General features: G+C 37.0%; 1 long non-coding RNA gene across 2 annotated transcripts in view; it reads left to right on the top strand.

The window, feature by feature from the left end:
* The window catches only part of LOC110192801 (uncharacterized), an 85481-nt gene that overhangs the window by 23821 nt on the left and 37644 nt on the right, over positions 1-24016 (top strand). The gene's annotated exons all lie outside the window — the stretch shown is intronic.

Below are 24016 nucleotides of genomic sequence, written 5' to 3'. Positions count from 1 at the left end.
GTTTTCCTAGGTTCAGTGCTCTTAAACAGCAGCTTAGGTGGTTGAATGCTGCTTCTGTGAGAGAGTAAGTGCAGGTGTCCCTATAAGGAAAAAAGAGGGGACCTGTTTTTTATACAAAAGGGTGTGTTTGAAATATGAACCAAAAAAGGAATTGCTTTTTGTAACAGGCCCTGGCTTTTACTAAGATCTTGAGGATTAGTTATTCTTTTAGGGAGCAGACTGGTCATTGTGTACAAGGTATCTTTCAAAGCATTTCTGTATAACAGAGGTTAAAAAAAAAGATATGAAATTCTACTTTGGAAAATTAGTGATCTTTTGTTGGAGGCAAGAGTAAATATTTTTACTAATAGGAAACATTTTATAGACATATAGTTTTTGCATTCTCCTTGAATACCCCCCCTGCTTTATTTGCCTCTGATTTTTTTGTTCAATAATATGCATGTTCTTTACAAAAAGGAAAATTTATACTGCTTGAAATAAAAGGAGAAAAAACATCTTAGAGGTTAAACTTTTTGAAAGTGAAATTCAGGATATCATATGAAGACATACTATATATGTTTTCCATGTTTAAGGAAAAGAAAACCTTCCTATGCTATCCTTCACTGAAGAATTGACAGATTATAATCATAAGAACACATGCATATATATCTATACATTTAGATATATGCATATATGTTTTATATGTGTATGTATATACTATCCATATATACACTATTTATCTGTGTATATATGTGTCTATGTATATGTATGAGTGTGTATTTGTGTGTATATATCTATACACACAGTGTATCGGGGTAAATTCCTGATATTTAAGCCACCGAAGCTTAAAATTGCACTATATATTTTGTGTATGTGTGTATTTATATTATAACAATATATGCATATATGTGTGAAGTATATATATGTGTGTATACACACATTCACACACACCCAAAGTTGACCTTTGGAAAGAATACATTTCCTTTTCCTTTTTTTTTTCTTTTTAGGTGATTGGGGTTAAGTGACTTGCCCAGGGTCACACAGCTAGTAAGTGTCAAGTGTTTGGTCTGAGGCTGGATTTAACACAGGTTCTCCTGACTTCAGGGCCAGTTCTCTATCCACTGCACCACCTAGCTGCCCCATACCTTTACTTTTCTATACTATATTGTCTCTGCTAAAGTCTTCCTCTGAAGCCTATGTGCCTTCATCCTGATTTGGAGGTGACTCTGAGCTTTTGGAGTCAGTGTCCATACATTCAATAGAAGGTTCAGCTAAGATGGACAGCTCTGAACATAGGCCTAACAATAATATGAATAGTGGGCACTTACACAGTACTTTAAGCTCTAAAAAGCACTTTAAATACAATGTTTATTTTAGCCTCCCCCTGACGCTGTGGGGTAGGATCATAGGATTAATGATTTAAAGAAGGTAATCAGGTCCAACTCCTTCATTTTACAGGCAAAAAACCCCTGAGGTTTAAAAAAGTTAAACAACTAGTTTAAGGTCATACAGCTAGTAAGTGGCACAAGTGGGATTTGAATCCAAGTCTTCCTGACTTCAAAGTCCAGCACTCTATCTACTATACTATGCTGCTTCTCAACACCATAAGGCTACTTAGGTTGAGGGGGAGGAGAAGTAAAGGGAGAGGGAGTGTGTCAGGTTGACAAAAAAACTCAGCTAGGTCATGTAGGTAACAGGAGCCTGTTGTAGGAAGATTGCTACCCGGATGCTACCTATTTTAGTGTTTAACTAGTTGTTTCTATACTACTGAAGGGCTGTAAGTGATGTCTGCATCCTCTAAATGCCATCCTCTGGGAATAAAGCTCTGTCACTTCACCCTATTATATATAGCTCTGACAGTAATGAATGGCATGGACAGATTGTTTCTTAAGTATCTTTCCAAAGTAATTTTTGAGCTTGGTTATTAATTAAAACAGTTACTTCTCTGCTTAGTTTTAAGTCATAGAGATGAATGCACAATTTAAAAAATATATTGAACATACCCATTACAAAGTGCTGGCTTTTTCAGAACTATTTAGAACCAGTGAGTTGTTCTTAATAGATCTATCAGTGAGTAGTGAAGAGGTTCAATGGTTTCTTGGAGTTATCATCCTTCTAGCCACTAGGGTACTGATTAATATTCTAGGGGAGGTTATTAATTAAATTTACTTAAGGCCTTAAAGAGTTCATCCAATTCCAACCAACATGATTTTTCCCTATTGGTTATGATTATGATAGCTTGAAAAGTCTTTTAGTCTAAAAGGAGGAAACAAGTGAAACAAAGTTTGATTTTTGGCAAGACCTTTGAGTTGATCTTATGTGATGGGATCATCTGCTAAGAAGAAAAAATAATGTTTAGGTGAACAGATGTTTGGATGATGATTATTGTTGGTCATTATTAAGTAAGCTTCCACAGAGATCAGTTTTGGATCCATTGATTAATATTTCCATGAGTGATGATAATGATTATGATGACAATGATGATGGAATAGAAAACCTGTTCGTCAGTTTTATAAATGATGTCATACTGGTCAATGGGAAAGATAAGGAGAATAAGAAAAGAGAATACAAAATATCTTAGAGGATACATAGATGGTAAGTAGAGATAGATACATAGATAGATAGATATATAGATAGATAGATAGACAGACAGATATAAAGAAAAATAGATAATTTATTAAATTCTAACCATGTTCCAGACATTGTACTAGGGTGTGATTAAAGATCTAAACATTTTCTTTGATACCTTGATAGAGTTGTGATTTCATACTATTAGTATCTCTCCTCTGACTTAAATAATAACACCTCAATGCCTTCTCATCCCACGTGAATCCTCTCTGTAGACTCACATATCCCATAGAGGATTATCTAACATATTGAAAGTCTTAACTAAGTTCTAAATGATATTCATTATTATTAACTTATTCTATTAGTGAAAACAGTGGGCATTAGAAGTGGAGTCAGGAAGATCTGAGTTCAAATCCCACCTCAGATATTTACTTTTTGACCTTGGTCAAGTCACTTAATTTCTCTATGTCACTTCATTTTTAAAATGAATGAGTTGGACTCAGTGTCTGCTAAGGTCCCTTCAGACTCTAAATCTATGATCCTATGATGAGGAAAAGAGAGACTACCAGTATTCATTAGACCTCCATGAACCTCAATTTTCTCATCTTGGTGGGGAGGGAATAGATGCACCTGATGATAAAGTCCTTGATAGGTCTAAAATGTTTTACTTCTGTAGCTTAACATGTTTAAAAGAAGAATTCATTGATTTATAAATTATATATATATATATATATATATATATACACACAACATATATATATATACACATACATACATATATATATATATTACATTTAATTGCCCATGATGTGCAAGAAAGTAAATTGCATTTAATGCTAAAATTATGGAATATCATTTAATTTTTCTTTTATTATTCATAAGGTTCTTTAGCATTTTACAGTGTCTTGGGGTCCTCATTATGAGCATCAATTATTACTTTATCCCCTTTTGTAGATGTGCAGAAAGTTATTTAATAGAATGAAAATAAAATCAACCAACATGTATTCATCAATATTCTATTATGTACTTAGCACCAAAATGATATGGGCTAAAAAAAGAAACACAAACCATGATAATCTCCCCCAGGGTTTGTATGAGCTAATTACTGTGAATTTACTGTAACTTGAAGTTCTAAAAGTAAAGGAATATAATTTAGGAAATACTTAATACATATATGGTAGCTAGTTTAATATATCATTAAAATTTTTGGAAGAACTAGCAAATATGAATAATACCCTGTTTGACTAAATCATAAAAGAAAAGCTGGTTTGAATTAGGGAGGTGTGAAAAATTCTTGGGTTGGTAAAACATGTAGCACTTCCATCATTTAAAAGTAGGTAAAATATATTTCAAAAATAATGAAAAATTCATATTTTAATTGAACTGGCTGTTGCATGAGCCTATATTTTTATGAAGCTTAATGAAACAAATGAAACCTTGCCCATTATGAAATCTTTGTTAATTGTCATCTTACCCATAAAGTTCACATCATTTTTTTTTGAAGTTTTGCAGTTTTGCCAACTCAAAATGCATGGCACCTGACTTCAATTTGGACTGTGTTTATTTTTTCTGGTAAAGTCAGACTTTCACATTGGCACAACCAAAAGCATTTGCTGAAGTGAAAACTTCCTTTGGAGATGACAAGAGACTTTTGGTTTAGAAATACCAAATTTGCGGAACATTCTTGTAAATCTGAAAAAGCTGTCATTGTTCTTACCAGTTCCATTAGTAGTGAATGTGTTTTTTTTTTATCATCTCCTATACTTTAATAATCTTAAATATAGTTGTGCTAGAAGGCATGGCTATATTAATTAAAAATATAGTCTAATTATTTACCCTAGTTGGTTCACACAAACCTCAGTGGTATAATCAGTAGACTCCCCTAAGGGTTTCCACTGTATTTCAGAATGAAATAGAAAAGTTTGTTACTTACTTTACACTTGACACAGGATTGTAATTAATTCACCTACAATTCACCTCTAGGTCACTGGATCAAATGTAAATTGTACAGAGCATGCTCACTCTTGCTTACTTGGTAGCTTCCAGAAGTGGGCTGAAAGTGGCACTTAGATCTATGAGGCTCAGAACCTGTGGATATCTTGGGGAGAATGTGTGGCTAAATGAGTCATTACTCTTGAATTACTTACCTTGAAGACAGGATACTGTGGAAAAGCTTACCAAGTCAATGGGGCTCAAGGTATTTGTTGACTATATTTTCCCACTTTCAAGAGCTGTCAATCTGACATGAGAGCCAGCCCAGAGCTGTAGAGTTTTTCATTTGAGTCTAGTGTGCCTGAAGCTGAACCCCTGTATTGAAAGTTAACAAATTTGCACAAGTCTAGAATGAGGGGTCATAAATATGTCAAGGATTACTTAGCATAAGAAGTTAATGTATTCAGGAAACAGTCCCAAAGGGTCATTGGGAATCAGCCCAGGCATATACCTTGTAGAAGCAAGATGGCAATATTTATATAGTAAGAAATAATCCTTTAAGGTAAATCAGTAAGCTAATCCAAATTATGCTAGTAGACAACTGTAATGCTCTGCCTATCACCTACAACATTTGGGACCTTTAACTCAATTCTAGGCTCAGCTCAGGTGCCAACACTTCTTCACAACAAGGCTTCTTAATGGGGTGGGGGAGTCTGTGAACTTGGCTTAGGGAAAAATCACATCTTATTTTCACTAACCTCTAATTGAAAGTTAGCATTTCCATCTATTATGAATATAGAAAACAACATTTTTTTTTCTGAAAAGGGGTCCATAGGTTTCACCAGCCTTCCAGAAGAATCTATAATACAAAAAGGATTAAGGATTCTTGTCTTACATGAAGTTTTCTTTTCTTTTGTTTTTTCTTTTACCTCTCTAGGTCTTAGTGCTCACCTGAAAAATTATATTTGTCTTATAAATATGCAGTGTAGCTGGGGATTATCCAGAGCATTTTCAGAACCTCTCTGCCTAATGCTGACCAACAACATGTACTAGGTCAGTGCTTGGTTATTTTGGGTACCTGGAAGTCCCCAGTTGATTACAATAGTCCACTTGTAACTCAGCACTGAAGGGCATTTGAGGGTGATGAAGCAATCTCTTCATTGACCACTGAATAAAACCAGCTGATGACTCAGTGGACCTTTGAAAAAGAGCGACCTGCTTCCTGTCATTTCTCTTTCTCTTCTTGGCTGCACAGTATGTGTTTATCTTCTGAGCCTCTTATTGGAAGGGTAGTGAATGTGTGAACAAAAGGTAGGGATGGGCACTGGCCACCCTTTCTCTATCCGAACCATATGACAGCTAGAGACCAAGACTCAGTGGATGAGCTTCAGCTTACATGTCTACATCTATCTTCTGTTTTGTGTTCCTTGGTCTAACTGTAGGTGATAGAGCAGCAATCCATAGAGAAACATGCACTGTCTTAGGCACATCTCATGAATTTGAGAGGTTGAAGATCCTAGATCCATCAGTAGGAGCTGCCTGATGAAAGAAGTGTTTCTGAATTGGAGAAGATAATCATAGACAAGAATGAACCCAAGCCCTGCCCTGTCTCTCCAGAAAGTCTAGAGTTGTTTGGACAATTCTGATTAGAAATGAAATGTAGCAATGGTTATTCCAGAGTACCCTAAACTGTTTCATGTTATGATGTTGAAGTCTTATCCTCCCAAGAATATATAACAGTAGATAAAAGTTGTTACTAAATTGTTTCAAGTCTGTCAATATGATTTTGTAAATTTTTGAGTTTGACTTGTTTTGTGTATTTGTGAAATAAATACCTGACTTATATCTGGTTTATATTGTACATTAAATATCTTTCTACTTATACACATGTCCATAGGCAAGAGCCTAAACCTAAGCAATTAAGCAGTTTTGCACAGGGCACTTCCCAAGTATTGTAGCTAGAGAGTTAAGTGGAATAGTGCATAGGATGCAGAAAAGACCTGAATTCAATTTCTGCCTCAGATACTTACTAGCTTTATAACCATAAGCATGTCACTTAATATCTCTGTGCCTCATTGTCTTTATCTCTAAAGTGGGGATAATGATAAGACCTATCTCTCAGGTTAGATCAGATTATTAGGATCAGACATGTGTAAAGCACACTTAAAATTTTAAGAAACTATAAAAATGTTATTAGTATCATTCCTGAATGGAGTCTGGAGTGTGGGTGTGTATCAAGAGTAGATGGGCACATTAGTGGAGATAGAGTGGGCTGAACTACTCCACTCCTTTGGGCTCAACAGTGGTTCTTATTATTAGATTTTGTATTTACTTTATATCTGTTGTTTTTGTTATTGTTCAGTCATATGTGATTCTTCATGCCCCACAGACCATAGCATGCCAAGTCTTTCTATTCTCCACTATTTCTTGAAGTCTATCCAAGTTCATGTTTGTTGTTTCTATCTCATTCTCTGTTGTGCCCTTTTCCTTTTGCCTTCAATCATTCCTGAAATTGGAGTCCTGACACATTTTATTGTGATCCACACAGGCAAAAACTTTAGTGTAGTCAGTGAAGCAGAAGTAGATTTTTTAAAACTCCTTTACTTTCCCCATAATCCAGCGAATGTTGGCAATTTGGTCTCTAGTTCCTCTGCCTCTTCAAAAAAACAGCCTTCTCTTCTGGTAATTTGCAGTTCACATTTTACTGAAGCCTAGCTTGCATAATCTTAAACATAATTTTGCTGGCATGTGAAATGAGCACAACTGTTTGGTAATTTGACATTTTTTTGACATTGCCATTCTTTAGAATTGGGATGTAAATCGGTCTTTTCCAATTCAAATAACTACTGTTTAGTTTTCCAAATTTGCTGGCATATTGAGTGTACTTTGTGTCTTTTTTATGTTACTTATCTGTGCAAATGTTGTATTCTTCTCCTCCTCCTCCATATTAGAATATAAGGTCATTGAGGGCAGGGATTGTTTTTAGTATACTCAAAGTTTTATATCTCCACTTCCTTGAATATAGTAAGCACTTAAATGTTTACTGAATTGAATTGAATCAGTGAGGCCAGACAGTAGCACATTTCTCTACAAGACGGCATATGAACAAGCTACATAGTGTCCAAGCAACACATTATTGAATTTATGTTACTTCCCTTTGAGAATGAACAGTAGAGTCCTAGTTGGGGAGAATCAGGTTGTGAAGAATGTATAAATTCACATGTATTAGGAAACTGCCAGCTCGGGCTGTCCTTGGCAACATTGTAATTGTATATTGTAACCTGTTCAACTACATATTTGGATTCTGGTCATGATGAAATGCCTCTCTACCTCTACCCCAACCTTATTCCCCAAGTACCCAGAAACAAAACAAAACAACAACAAAAGTCTCACAGAAGGAAGTCCCAATAGGCCACATAACTAATCAAGGATGTGACCTTCTATTGTTATAAGGTATGGCCCTTTTCACTAGAAAATTGGTTTGTCCCATAAAAAGTACTGGCCTCACTCCAAAATGGAGTCAATGAGCATCATATCCCCAACAGAGCACGAAAATGTAGAATGACAGTTTTGTCTACAACCCTTAGACGAAGCTGAGGCTATTTGAGACCCTGTTAATGGGGAAGAGAATTTTTGCCAAACTTACATAACCCATGACTGAGTAGTGGGAAAAGTACAGACATGTGTAGGACTTCTGTTTTCTCTTTCTGTGTAGCTCCATGCAGAACCTGACTCTGACAGGCTATGTCAGTGTCCAAGTAGCACCTTGATTCCTTCTTTCATGTCAGATTATGGGTCTGATTCTTCATCTCTTATCCTCCTTCTTCTAAGCTAGTGGCCTGGTCATGTCCTGAATTTTTATTTTGTTTTTATTTCTTTTTTCATTTCTACCTTTTATTTCTTTTTCCTCTTTGGAGCAATGAAGGCTTATACTATATGTGTTGCAAGAAGTCTATTATCAGCACCAACATTAGACCTTCAGAGTGGTCTGTAAGCACCCAATTTTCTTCCCATTTTTGATATATAGAGCTTGTCCACTGCTTTGGTGGGTGAAGTGTCCTGGTCATCTTCACAAATTCATGAAAACACTGTAGCAAATTTCCAAAAGCATTGATGAGATGAAAAGTTTTGAAGAGTATTTATTGCTTTTTGCCCAAATTCACACCCTTACAATTTCACATCTAGACTATTACAATATTTCAGCTTCCTGAATGGCCTCCTACCCTCCAATCTCTGCTTCATCCTTCCACCCCCATCATCTATCACATACATACATTATACACACACACACACACACACACACACACACACACACATACACACATAAATATATGTGTATGTATATGCATATATTCTATATTCTTAAATACTGCTTCAGTCTCATCATTTTTCTGATTAAAATATGCAATGGCTTCTCATTGCTTACAAGAAAAAGGGAGAATTCCTTAGCGTGGTTTTCAAGTCTCATCATTTCAACTCTTCAGAGTTCCCAGACTCTTTTCCAATCCACCTCCCATTACTCCTCTATACAAAGTTACACTCCATGAAGATATTTATACTTGTTACCATTTCTATATATCCATAAGGGCACCAGTAGAGTAGCTTTTACCAGTGCAGTGCCTTGAGCGTAGCAGATTCTCAAAAATAATTATGATTGATTCTTCTAGTTGACCTGCAACTTGGTAACAACAAGCATGGAATAGCTATAGAATTTCTCTTTCATTCTGTCCTTCCATCAATCTGACTCTGGAGGGGCGGTAGCATATGGTTCAGCAAAAGAAATGGCTGAGAGATTTTGGCATCATTTTGTTACATCATTGAGCTCACTCTTTGGTTAATACTTTTGAAATAACGGAAAAATGAACACATAAAACCACCTTGATTTATACTATTCACTTATGGAGAAGAAAGTGCTAGTTTTGTATTGCAGGGGAAATAGATGGATCTGATCAGACAATTTTCTGGAGTATATTGCTCTGTATACAGAAGCACTTAATAAATGTTTATTGAATTTAATTGATAATGTCTTTCCTAAGAAAGTAATATATCTGAATGGGGGAGTAAAAGTAATGAAGATGGTATAGCATTCTGCACTTTAACAGGTTTAAAGATTTAGAAACTTTTTCTTTCAATAGGTTCATTTGCAGCATGGCTACCAGGAAGTGATTGGCTTAATGGTTCACTGGTTCCAACTTACCTCATTTCCAGTCACTTTGATGGGGTTGCTGTGATTGCATAACATGTCAGTATGGGACATTACAAAAGAATGGTGCTACGCTGATGTTTTGAGCGAAGAGTCTTCTCTCTGCCCCCTCTAGACTTCCCAACACTATGGCATCCTTATTGGCTATATAAAAAGAATAAACACAGATATGTATAAAAATTCTCCACTAAAGTCCTATTCTGATATCTCATAGTGGTTGAAAGATGATGCTAAGTTCCTACATGGTGCCACTAGAACATAAGACCTTCTGGAATAACCGTCAAACTACAAAAGACTGGAATATAAGCTTGCTGCCTTCATTCCATTCTATCCCAATTTCTCTAGCAAATTGACCCCTCTATCATTCCCACTCTCTCACTAATCTTCAATCTGTTCCTACATACTTACTGACCTTTTTCCTGCTTCCTAGAAGCATTTCCATGTTATCCTTAAAATCCCTCACTTAATCTATTCATCCCTGCTAGCTTTCATAATATATCTCTTTTCCCTTTTGTGGTTAAATTCCTTGACAAGGCTGTTTACAATAAACACTTCTATTTCCTTTAACTCTTTTATTAATTCTCTAGAAGATGACTCATAATTCAATTGAAACTGCTCTATCCAAACTTTCCAAAGTTACTAATTATCTCTCATCTCTCTCTGTCTTTCTGTCTCTGTGTCTCTGTGTCTCTGTGTCTGTGTCTGTGTCTGTCTGTCTCTGTCTCTGTCTCTCTCTCTCTTTTTTTCCCTCCGTCTCCAAAGAAAGCTTTCTTTGCATACTAAGGAAGACTGGTGGGGCTGTTAGCATCTTCCACAGTGATCTCTTAATTGCCAGATTTAGTGGTCTTTTCCCAGTCCTCATCCTTTTTTTATCTCGCTGCACCTTCCAAATCTCTTCTCCTGGATTTTTTCCTTCTCCATGCTTCCATGGTACTGCTCTTTCCTGATTCTCTCCTCCATGTTATTTGATTGTGCCTTCCTAGTTTCCTTGGCTGAATCTTGATCTAAGTCACACCCACTAACCATGAATATTTCCCAAGGGTGTTTCCTTGGTTTCATCTCTACTTCATCTATATTATCTCTTTGGTGATCTCCTTGGCCCCCGTAAATTCACTTATTTCTCCATGCAGATGGTTCTCAAATTTCTTTGTCCGTATCTCATATCTCTCTGGTTCTGAAGTCTCATATCACCAATTGTCTTTTGGACACCTCAAATTGAATGTCTTGTATACACTGCATATTTCAAATGTACAAAACATCTCATTACATTTACACTAAAACCCTCTCTCCTTCTGAACTTCTCTGTAAGAATTAAAGGTACCTATAGTCTCCTAGTTTCCCAAACTCACAGACTAGATGGCATCCTCAATCCTTACTCACTCTCACCTCACATCCACTCTGTTGCCAAGTCTTATCATTGTTACTTTCTGAATGATTCACAAAGCCACTACTTGGGGCAGGTGCTCATCACTTCATGCTAGGACTATTTCAATGACTTGCTGGTTAGTCTCCCTTTCTTCAAGCTCCTACTTCCTCGCACCTTCCATTCAACTGCTAAAATGGTTTACTCAAAGTGTAGATCTGACAATGTAACCCAACCCCTCCCCCCCAGTATAAAATCCTCTGCTTGGCTTTTAAAGCCCTCCATAACCTGGTGCCTTTTAAACATTCCAGTCTGCTTACATTTTATTTTCTTCCATGTACTCTACAGTGCAAAAATGCTGCCCTTGAATCTGTTCCCCACTAATAATGATGATGATAAAACATTTATGTAGCACCTACTATGTGCCCCACACTGTACTAAATGTTTTATAATTATTATCTCATTGTATCCTCACAGCAGCCCTGAAAGGTAGCTTTTCTATGAATTCTTGTTGGACTTGTGTCCAATCTGCCTTTTTTCCTTCTTCTGAGTTTGTGGCTAGAGTTTCCCTGTCACCATAGTAGCCTTTTATCATCAGGTTCTTTTTTGTTATTTGCTTATTGTTGTAGCCTATTTCTTGACTTTGGATGTTATGATTGAGTTGGGATCTGTTCACCTCTGGGAGGTATGACTAGCCTATGTTTCAGTCTTCTATGCGTTTCTGTAGCTTTCACAGCTAGGTCTTGGGGCCTGTGTTTTTTGGTGCTTCCAAGGATCTTCTCCCAAAGATCCTTGGATCTAATCCCTATCTTCCTGGTCTGTGCTCTGGTCCTTACCCAAGTAGGGCCCCTGCTCCTTCAAGATTACATCTACTACTCTCTGGCCTGGAAGTATGACCCAGAACTCTGTAATACGCAAAGGAGCCACCAAATAGTGCCCAGTACTAGGTCTAGTTTTAGCACCAGCATTCCTGGTAATCTCTTTGTTCAGTCTTCTTACCATTCGTGGGCACTGGGCCCTGCCACTGCTACCTCCAGTGTTCATAACTGGTGTTACTTTCAACCCCCACCCTAGTATCTGCAGACACTTCTTTCTATCCTTCCAAGCTGTCCTGTGTTGGAAAATGACTCACAGTGACTTTTGGTTATCCCACTCAGAATTCAGTTTGATGTGCCTTTTAAAAGTTGTTTAGAGGGTCATTTTAGGAGAGCTCAGAAGAAATGCTCACTTCACCGTCTTGGCTCACCCTCCCCACCCCGAGCCATTTGATATTATTATTGGTGCTGTTGTTATCCCCATTTTTTTATGTAAGGAAACTGAGGTTAACTAACCTGCCTAAGATCACATAGCTAAGTGTCTGAGGTAGGATTTGAATTCAGATCTTCCTGATTCCAGGATCAAGGTGCCCCAACATAACTCTTAATCATCTCACTCTGTGCCTTTTTATTGGCTCTTTCCATGCCATGCTGTCCTCTGGGCCTCTCCCTCATTACTTCCGTGGCTTTTATTAAGTCCCAGAATAAATTCATTATTTTGTAGGATGATTTTCCTGCTCTCCCTCATTGCTAGTCCCATCCCTTTGAGAATATTGCCTATTTATACTGTATATATCTTATATGTTCACAGTAGTTTGCATATTGTCTCCCCCATTAGAATGTGAGCTACTTGAGGGTAGAGATCATGTTTTTGCCTTTATTTTTATCTCCAGTGCTTGGAACACTGCCTGCCACACAGGAAGTGCTTAATAAATGCTGGTTGTTTTTGTTGACGATGTTGACATTGATGATGATGATGATAACCAGCCTAATTATTCTGAGAGAAATCCATAACCAGAATAGCTGTAGGTTGAGGAATTTTTTGGCTGTAATAATTCTCAAAGAATGTCTAATATGTTATATATGAGTCATGATCTATTTCATTTGAGTACACATGCCTATAAAATTAAAAATGAAATATTGAAGTATGCATTAATATATATGTATGATTTACAATCATACTCAAACTCACTGGGATTAATAAGATCTTTTAAAAAGGTAAAGGCAAAAACAAAACACATAAGTAATGTATATAGCAAATCAAATGGAGATTTTAAGATAGATAAATAGATGGATAGAAAGAAGGGTGGAGGTTGACTGAATCAAGAAATCATTCCCCCGCCAGTAAAATAACTAGCAAAATATTTTATCTCTGGTAGGTTTATCAGTTCATAACAACTTGAACGAATGAATGAATCAAGGGCATTTCAATTAAATGCCCAAAAATCCACAATCAATTTGGAAGGAGTGCATTGGATGAACTAAAACGACATAGCACAGGAAGTATATTCAGATTGACTGAAGACTCAGTCATATCCTGTGGGTCATAGATATAAAGTAGCAAGTCAGTTTTGACCTCGGCAATTTACATGTCTGGTCAGACTAGAGGAGAGACAAGCTGCAGCTAAGTCCCTGAATGGGAATCACTTGTGGGGGGGATAAGGATAAAGATCCCCCTCCTTGATAAGAGAGAGGATTATCCTGTGAACTTTGAAGGATTGCAAGATTTAAATTTCTCATTTGTATTCTCCAAAATGGCAGTGACATCTTCACTGGAAGCTAAGGAAAAGCTAGACACACCAGAGAAAGGTACTTTTAGGACTCTCCAGGAAGCCCAAAACTATTCCATAATTAAGCAGGATTTTATGAGGATTCCACAAGGGAGAAAAGGGGACTTTCAGGAGAATGACTTGTAGGATCTGTGGATTCTACTTTTCCACATGTACTCTCTAAGATTGATCTCACTTTCCACCTGACCTCTATATTAACTTGTGGGCAAGTGGGCCCCTGATCTGGGGAGGTCTTTTGCACCAAATATTCTTTCTTTTTTTAAAATTTTATATAAATTTATTTATTTTTAGTTTTCAATATTCACTTCCACAAGATTTTGAGTTCCAAATTTCTCACCCCTCCCCCCACCCCAAGATGGCATGCATTCTGAATACCCCTTCCCCTGGTCTGCCTTCTCTTCTATCTCTCCCCCCTCCCTTCTCTTATCCCCTTCCCCTTCTATTTTCCTGTAGAGCAGGATAGACTTCTGTACCCCATTTCCTGTATTTCTTATTTCCCAGTTGCATGTGAAAACATTTTTTTTAAAACATGTGTTTTTAAAACTTTGAGTTCCAAATTTTCTCCCTTCCTCCCTCCCCACCCACCCTCATTGAAAAGGCAAGCAACTCAATATAGGTTGTACATGTGCAGTTATGCAAAACACTTCCTTAGTAGACATGTTGTGAAAAACTAACTCTATTTCCCTTAATCCTATCCTGCCCTCCCATTTATTCTATTCTTTCTTTTGACCCTGTCCCTCCTCAGAAGTATTTGCTTCTGATTACCCTCTTTCCCAATCTGCCCTCCTCTCTATCATCCCCCTGCTCTCTTGTCCCCTTCTCCCCCTATTTTCCTGTAGGGTAAGACAGATTTCCATACCCAATTGAATGTGTATGTTATTCTCTCCTTAAGCCAAATCCTATGAGAATAAGATTCCCTCATTCCCTCTCACCTTCCCCTGTTTCCCCTCCACTGTGAGAGACTTTTCTTTTTGTTTTTTTTTTGTGAGATAATTTACCCCATTCTACCTCTCCCTTTCTTCTCCGAGTATCATCCTCTCTCATCCTTAATTTTATTCTCCAGATATGACCCCTTAATCTTCAACTCACCCTGTGCCCCTATCTATCTATATATACATATATATAATTTTTTTCTTCAACTACCCTAATACTGACAAAGTTCTCATGAGTTACAAATATCATCTTTCCACACGAATGTAAACAGTTCAATCTTAATAAGTCTCTTATGATTTCTCTTTCCTGTTTACCTCTCATGTTCACTGGAGTCCTGTATTTGAAAGTCAAATTTTCTGTTTAGCTCTGGTCTTTTCATCAGGAATGCTTGAAAGTCCTCTATTTCACTGAATGACCATTTTTTCCCCTGAAGGATTATACTCAATTTTGCTGGGTAGGTGATTCTTGGTTGTAATCCTATCTCCTTTGCCCTCTGGAATATTATATTCCATGCCCTGCGGTCCTTTAATGTAGAAGCTGCTAAATCTTGTGTTATCCTGATTGTGTTTCCACAGTACTTGAATTGTTTCCTTCTGGCAGCTTGTAATATTTTCTCCTTGACCTGGGAACTCTGGAATTTGGCTACAATATTCCTAGGAGTTTTCCTTTGGGGATCTCTTTCAGGAGGAGATCTGTGGATTCTTTCAATTTCTATTTTGCCCTCTGGTTCTAAATATCAGGGCAGTTTTCCTTGATAATTTCTTGAAAGATGATGTCTAGGCTCTTTTTTTGATCATGGCTTTCAGATAGTCCAATAATTTTTAAATTCTCTCTCCTGGATCTATTTTCCAGGTCAGTTGTTTTTCCAATGAGATATTTCACATTGTTTTCTAATTTTTCATTCTTTTGGATTTGTTTTACAGTGTCTTGATTTCTCATAAAGTCACTGTCTTCCAATTGCTCTATTCTAATTTTTAAGGAAGTATTTTCTTCAGTAATCTTTTGGACTTCCTTTTCCATTTGGCCAATTTTTCTTTTTAGGGCATTTTTCTCCTCATTGGCTTTTTGGACCTCTTTTGCCATTTGGGTTAGGCTGTTTTTTAAGGTGTTATTTTCTTCAGTATTTTTTTGGGTCTCCTTTAGCAAGCTGTTGACTTGTTTTTCATGATTTTCTTGCATCACTCTCATTTCTCTTCCCAGTTTTTCCTCTACTTCTTACTTGCTTCTCAAAATCCCTTTTGAGCTCTTCCAAGGCCTGGGACTGATTCATATTTTTCTTGGAGGCTTTGGATGTAGGAGCTTTGACTTTGTTGTCTTCTTCTGGTTGTATATTTTGATCTTCTTTTCACCAAAGTAAGATAATATAGTCTGACTCTTTTTGCGCTGCTTGCTCATGATCCCAGCCAATTACTTGAGTTTTAAACTCCTTGTTAAGGTACGAGTCTGCTTCCAATGTGGAGAGTGTACTGTCCCAAGCTTCAGGGGTTTGTGTAGCTGTTTTCAGAGATACTTGTAGGGACCTGTAAATTTTCAGTTCTTCCAAGGTGGTATGATAAGGGGCGAGGTGTTTACTCCTTTCCTGGCCTCTGACCACAAGTATTCCTTTCTGTCCCATAACTGTGAGGAGGGGTTCTCTCACAGCCACTACAAGCTCCACCCGCCAGAGCTCCTCCTCACCCCAGCATTGCCGCCCAGAACTGTGACCCAGATCCAACACGGGCAAAGCAAGAGATTCCTGCCTCAGCACTGGCAAAGAGATCCCTGCAGTCCCTCTCTGATCAGCCACTGGATTCCCCCTCAGTCTGTGGGCCAGAAGCTCAGGAAGCAGCTGCATCCCCCAGGGCCAGGCTCTTGGGGAATGGAGCTGAGACCCCTCCTTCCTCTCTGACCACCGACAGAAACACACTTTTCCCACTGACCTTCTAAGTTGTCTTTGGCATTGGTGGATTGAAGAGTCTGGAAACCTCCACAGCTGCCGGGGATTCAGTCCTCTGAGGCCTGCTCCAGGTTTGCTGCGGCCTGCACGCCCACGCTGCACTGCGCTCCCAGCCCGTTGTGATACACCTTTCTGATCAATCATCCAGGTTGTCTTGGGCTGGAAATTTGTTTCACTCTGTCTTTTTGTGGGTTCTGCTGCTTCAGAATTTGTTTAGAACCATTTTTTATGAGTATTTGGAGGGGTTTGGGGAAGAGCTCAAGCAAGTCACTGCTTTCACACCGCCATCTTGGCTCCGCCTCCTGCACCAAATATTCTTACTCTAACAACTTAGTAAGTACCAATTTCTAAAAGCCAATCAAGTTTGGCTAATTAATACACTGATAACCAATAGGGAAAGCACAACAGTGGAGACTCCTGAACTATAATACTCAAGAAGCCATTTCCTTCAGGGTTACCCCTAGAACTCCAAGGGAAGAAATAGCCATCCACCTTCTGGGAATTCCACCTGTGCTAATAGGAATCAGGAAGCAGTGTGTGTGTGTGTGTGTGTGTGTGTGTGTGTGTGTGTTGTGTGTGTGTGTGTGTGAATGCTAAGAATTATTTACTGTTTTCTTTACGTAATGGGAAAACAGCTGAGGTTGTTGATCAGGAAAGTGACTAGGCCCGGCTAGTTTTTTTTTTTTTTACAAATATCATATGTGAGTCTATAAATACATATGCCCAGAATATGTATTTCTATATATGTACATGCATGTGCATATATACACATCTATGTGTGCATATATCTATGTATATCTATGTGTATATACATGTTTGGTTGTGTATATATACACACACATATATATATATGCATGTATTTCTTGTATAGCATATGGAAAGCAGGCCTTGTAATCAGAAAGACTTGGTTTCAAGTCCTACTTTGTGTTATAGTTGAATCACCTAAAGTCTTAGTGCCACAGGGAACTGCTCCCATCATTGGTGAAAGCAATCTCCACAAGATGAATTTCCTTGCCACAAATTTCCAACATTGATGAAATAAAAGATCCAGATATAATAAAGAGTGCACATATAGGTATATGTGTAATCTGACTTTATCCTCTGTATATGTACATGCAGCATACACATATAGAGAGACAACACTTGAATAAGAGTGTCACTGTTATGCTTCTATAATGGGGAAAAGATATGGGGGCATTATTAAATTACTATTCAGTGAGATAAGAAGCCTATAACTTAATAGATCACAAAAAGTGTGTTGTAGCTTTAAGAAAGCTAGAAGTTTGTCCTTCTTAGCACATCCCAAGTCAATGCTTAGTTTTAAATGAACACTCTATTTAGCATGACAGAAGGCCTTATTCCTAATAGAAAAATGCTGCTTGAAGCAAAGAGATAGAGAGGAAAAGGGAATGAAAAAAAGCTGTAGAGGTAACTGTTGGTGAGGTGCCACCTGCTGTGGGAATATGAGATATCTGTGAGGCCAGCTTTACACAGGTGCAGATACGTGGATAATTTTTAAAATTTTTTTTCATCTACCTTAGTTTTATTTCTATTATCGAGTATAAAACCCAAGTTTGTTCCTGAATTATACAGCAAGCCCATTTATTAGACATTTGCCAATCCTATACTTTGTGTCATGTGAACTTGGCATCAGACGCACTGGTGGTACCTCAGAGTTCTGCCACACTGTAAGTCTGCTACAAAGTAACTTTAAAGAGGAGCTGAACACTTGTTCTAGCTCCCCTTCCCACTTCTCCAGATCTGTCATCTATATATTTTCTTTCTCCTTTTCCCCCCAATCTCAAACACTTAGAGTCTTAGAGAGAAGGAGCTGCATTATCTCAACTACTATAATTTAATAGCATATGATGTAACTTTACGCAGCCCAAGACCTCTCTCACACGTTGGTAATGTAATGAAAAGGTGTTTTCACTCCTTTGGGACAGGTGCTCAACTGATACAATTTAGAGTATTAAATTCCACATCTTGACTGTTTGTTCTGGGGGCAAGCAACCAAGCTAAGAACACCTGTGAACCACGTTTTTAAATGTAGAATTGCTCCTCTTTTATTAATTTTTTTTCCTTCTTATAGCAGTCAGAGAAATGCTGTGTTATGTGATAACAAGAATATAGATATTATATAAATAAATGTTTACTATTTCACTATATGCAATTTAATTTAATGGGTGGCTCAGCATTTAGTTACAATAAATTCAACTAGTTTGGGGCTAAATGTAATATAAAATAGATTTCAAATATATACATACATACATACACAGAAAGTTGCTGTTAATTATACTTTAGATCTAGCCTTGTTGAATCGATAAAGAATGATTTAGAATCACTGGTTTTCAGTAGTTGGTTGCGCCTTCAGTCTTCCATAAAGAGGGTAAAATTAATTTTAATATGTTGATGGTGCTTATTGATGATAATATTCATAATAAATATCCATTGGAAAAAATCTCTGGCACATCCCTGTGACAGTGGGGTCAAGAATGTTAATGACAATCACTACTACAAAATGCAATTCAGTCAATTACTTTAATTAAATCTAAAACTATTTTATGTCTTCTCATTTATATAGTAAACTAATAGTGGAAAAAAAGACATCATCCTTCTCTGGCTTAATTTGGAGTCCAAAAATATTTCTGTAGATTTTGTTTTAACATTTGCAGCTCTCACATCCTCTCAGAAATAAGGTAATTACGGGTCTTACAAATAAAGCTTCTACAGCAAAAAAAGGTAGAGATTTTCTTTTGAATGCAGTTTTATAGAATAAGAGCTTTTCCTTCACAGATACTAATCTTGTATTTACAGACTGGGTTATTTTGGATAGTGCCAACATTCCAGTGTAAATGGTAGAAGTGTCTATATTTCAGTGAATCCTATTTTAATTATATTGTTTGAAATAAGAGGAAAGGAACACAGCTGTCTGAAGATTTTTATGCCATACAGGTTAGAACACTTATAATGCAATGAGTCATAAGAAATAGAATGATATGGTTTCAATTTTTAGTATTGCTTGGGAATTTTATAACATATATGTACACCAGTTAGCGTGTAGAAGAGAAGAATCATGGAAGACAGCTATTTTCACATATTTGAGGAACTATCATATGGAAGAAGAATTAGACTAATATTTTTCTAGAGGATGGAACTAGAACTAATGACAGGAAATCACGGAGAGGAAGATCTTGCTCGACTTCAGGGTAAATTTTATAGTAATCAGTACTGTCCAACAGTCAATTAAGCTGAAGGCGTGCAAATCGAGGACAGATGACCATATGTCAGAGATTTTGTAGAAAGGATTTTGAAATTCATTAGCAGGTAACTTTTAAATTTAGGATTTCATGAAAAATGTATTTTAGAATGTCCAATTAAAATTTACCAAACTAAGTAAAACCTCATCTCTTTTATGTTCATTCGCTCCTAAAATTTTGAGTGTCTTCTATATAAAAGGCATCATGACACATAGGGAGGAATAATGCAAAGACATGTAAGGCAAGACCTCTTTCATCAAAGATCTTACAATCTGGTGGGAAACCTAACACATACAAAAATGCAAATATAACTGATATTGTAAGGTTATATGTGGTTAATGCCATAAGAGTTGTACATAATTTTTTTCAGTTGCAGCTATGACCTAGACACAATATAGCTATACTGTCTCTTTCCCCCCACTTTAAGAAAAACTGATATGAAAAAAATTATACTTATGCAATGTCTTTTTAACTTAATCTATACTCAAATACTATTCCAATGCCTCAACATGAGCATGGAGGTGACTCTTGCTTTTAATGGCCATGCAAGTGGAGCACAGGCTTTAACTCTGCATTTGCTATATGTATTATCTTGAGGAAGTCACTTACCTTCTCTGATCCTCTGCTTATTCCCCTGCAAAATAAGAGAATTGGACTAGATGACCTAGGACGTCACTTTCAGCTTTAAATCTGTGACCTAAGAACACATTGGAAAAGCTTTGGGTACAGGCTCAGCAAAGGGCTGTAAACTGGGTAGTCTACTAGCCTAGCTGTTCTAAAAAGGCTATCATCAGGAAGCTGGACACCAGTTTATTTATTTATTTATTTTTGACCCAGCAACTCAGTAACTCATGAAGTATTAGCTTCTAAGATGTGGAGAGGCCATGAACTATTGGATATAGGACAACCTCTACCTATGAAATCACAGAAAATTTCTGATCTTATAAACTATTGGAATATTGATATAAGCATGAATATTACTCAAATGCAATGGGATTCAGTTAAGGGAACATTTATTAAGGATCTACTTTGGGCAAGACACTATGCTGGGTACTAGGGATATAATTCCTGTTCTCAAGGAACTAATGGCTAGGCAGTCAAAATGCTCACATGATCTTAGGCTGTATTGATAGAGTTTGATGTCCCAAACAAGGAAGGTAATAGTGTGTCAATACACTGCATAGGTCAGAATACATCCAGAGCATTATGTTCTATTGGGAAGGAATATTTTAGGGATGGTATTGGAAAACAGTATCAGAGGAGAACAAATGGAATGGTGAACTACTAACTCTATGACCTGGGGCAATGAACCAGCAAGCATTTATTAAGCACCAACTATGTGCCAGTCAGTGTTCTAGGGAGCAAGGATACAAATGAAAAGAAAGAAACAAGCTATTTAACCTTTCTGGACCTCAGTTTCCTTCTTTGTAAAATAAACCATTTGGATTTAGCATACTTCCTGGCACATAGTAGATGTTTCATATATATTATTTTAATTGACTAGATGACCCAAGTTCCATTCAAGCTATAAATCTATGATCTTCTGACCTTGCAAGCTAATAGAGGATATAAAAACATATACAACTAAGTGTGACAGAAATTCAGATGTGCATCTAAAGTGCAATACAAAATTTAATGAGGGCAAAAGTTTTTTCAGACAAAAATAAGGAACAGCTTCATGAAGCTTCCAAATCCTAACTTAAGTCCCAGCATAGATTAGTTGAATTTCAAAGCTGGAAATAATTCTAGAAATCATCTAGTCCTAACCACTTTTTTTTTTTACAAACAAGGAAACTGAAGCATATTGCTTAAATGACTTGTACCAAGTCTTATAATAGCTCCTATTTTTATAGTGTGTTAGGTCTTGCAAAGTACTTCACACGCATCTCATTTGGTCTTCACAACCACCCAGTGCAGTAGGTACTATTATTAATTCTCAATTTCACAAATGAGGATACTGAGACTGAAAGACGTTAAGTATGTTGCCCATGGCTACAAAACTAGTAAGTTACTAAAATGGAATTCAAATCCAGATTCTCCTGTCTCCAAATCTAGTGCTCTCTGCACCATATCACATTCCCTCTCATTCAGTAGCAGAACTGGGACCAAAATATATGTTGACTCATTTTTAATACATTGCACTTTATACTATATATGCCCGAACTACAGTTATATATGTACTTAATCATACATTGTGATACATACATACACACATATGTATATATGTAATATGTATATGCATACATGCATTGTGTATAAACACACACACACACACACACATATATATATATATATATGGGAAAGAACTATGCCTTAGCTTCTTTTTATCCCACATGGATCCTAGAAATAGCATACTAAATGTCCAATAAATATTTTTTGTTAAATAAGGATCTATAGTTCTGAGAAATTGCTTAGATAGTCTGCAAATATTTTGACTAAACTTTAGGTGAATTTCTAGAGGTCTGGGGATTTTGGTAAAGACTTATTTCTAGTATGAAGAAGTACAAATCTCTTGACTTGTAGGAAATGGGGCAAGGTCCATCTGTCTCATTAGTATATTGTCAGACTCATGATGTGGAGGTATGCTTGACTGGAGAGTATAATTTGATTTATTGAATTTGGATGTATATTATTACTCTAAATAGTTCCAGAAATGATGGGTTCATGTTTTAAGTGAAAATAACATCTAGTTCATGTGTAGTATATAAAAATGATGCTTTCACACTTTGTAAGTATATTATGATTCATTGACTTAAAAACCTACATGGCATAGTGTGTTTTCAGAAGTATATTCACCTATTCCTTTCTTATCTATTTTCTAGAAAAAAGGGACATGGAAACAATAGAACTCAGATTTAGTTAAATAATAATATAAAATAATATTTAATTATAATAATATTTGCAGAAAAATAGTGAAAAAGATTAACTAGGGTATGTTTCATCCATTTCTTCAGTTTGAAACAGTTATGAAAAGGACTTACATGGATCTCCCAGGTCACTATTATTTAATTGGTAGATATCAAACAACAAAAGAAGGTAATATTGTAGTGAAAAACCACCAGAACTGAGTCAGGATATCTTAGTGCTGATCCGAGCTCTGCCACTAATGGACAAATGTCACTTTGGGCCAGTAATAACCTCTCCGGCTCAGTTTCCTCATCTGCAAAATTACTCATTATCTCTGCTCTCTCTACTTCACTGGATTGTTGTTTATTGTTGTTTTACTAGCATTTATTAGGCACTTACTATGTACTAGGCACTGTTCTAAGTGCTAGGAATACCAAAAAGGCAAAAGGAAGTCTATGCTGTCAAGGAGCTCAGAGTCTTCAGGGGGAGAAAACATGCAAACAACTATGTACAAATAGGATACATACATACACGCATATATATGTATCTATCTCTGTCTATATCTATATCTATATGAAGAGAAAGAGAAAGGGAGGGAGGAAAGAAAGGAAGGAGGGAGCAGTGGAGGAGGGAGAGAGAAGGAGGGAGGGAGGGAAAGAGTAAGGAAGGAGGGAGAAAGAGTAAGAGAGGAAGGGAGAGAGAATTGAAGTTAATCTCAGAATGAAGGCTCTAGAATTAAGAAGGAATGAAAAAAGCTTCTTGGAAGAGGTGGGATTTTAGCTGAGACTTGAAGGAAGCCAGGGAAGCTAAGATGTGGACATAAGGAAGACAGCATTCCAAGCATGGGGGTCATCTAATGAAAACATTTGGACCTGGAAAATGGAAGCTTGTGTGCAAGAAACAATGAAGAGGCCAGAATCACTAGATTACAGAATATATTGGAGGGAGGGAAATGTAAGATGTAAGAAGAACAGAAAATTAAAAGGGGGTAATGTTATGGAGTGCTTACAACTAAACAGAGAGCATTATATATCATTCTGGAGACAAAAGGGAAGCTCAGGAGTTGATTGAATAGTGGAGTGATGTAGACTTATACTTTGGGAAGATCAGTCTGACTGCTGTATGGGGGCTGGGTTGGAGAAGGGAGAGAGATGAAGCAGGGAGACAAACCACAAACTACTGAAACAGTCAAGGCATGAGGTGAAGTACCTGCATTAGGGTGGTGGCAATGTCACAGGAGAGAAGGGGCATGTATCTTTTCTCTAATCGATGTAACGAAGTTAGAAACAACAGGATTTGGCAACAGATTGGCTATGGGGGTGGGGAAGTAGGAGAGAGTGAGCAGTCAAAGATAAGACCTAGAGTGTGAGCCTGGGTGAGTGGGAGGCTA

Source organism: Phascolarctos cinereus, unplaced genomic scaffold (assembly GCF_003287225.1).
Source record: "Phascolarctos cinereus isolate Bilbo 61053 unplaced genomic scaffold, phaCin_HiC Scaffold_3;HRSCAF=262, whole genome shotgun sequence".
Lineage (NCBI taxonomy): Eukaryota > Metazoa > Chordata > Mammalia > Diprotodontia > Phascolarctidae > Phascolarctos > Phascolarctos cinereus.
This window is presented reverse-complemented; position numbering and strand designations above follow the sequence as displayed.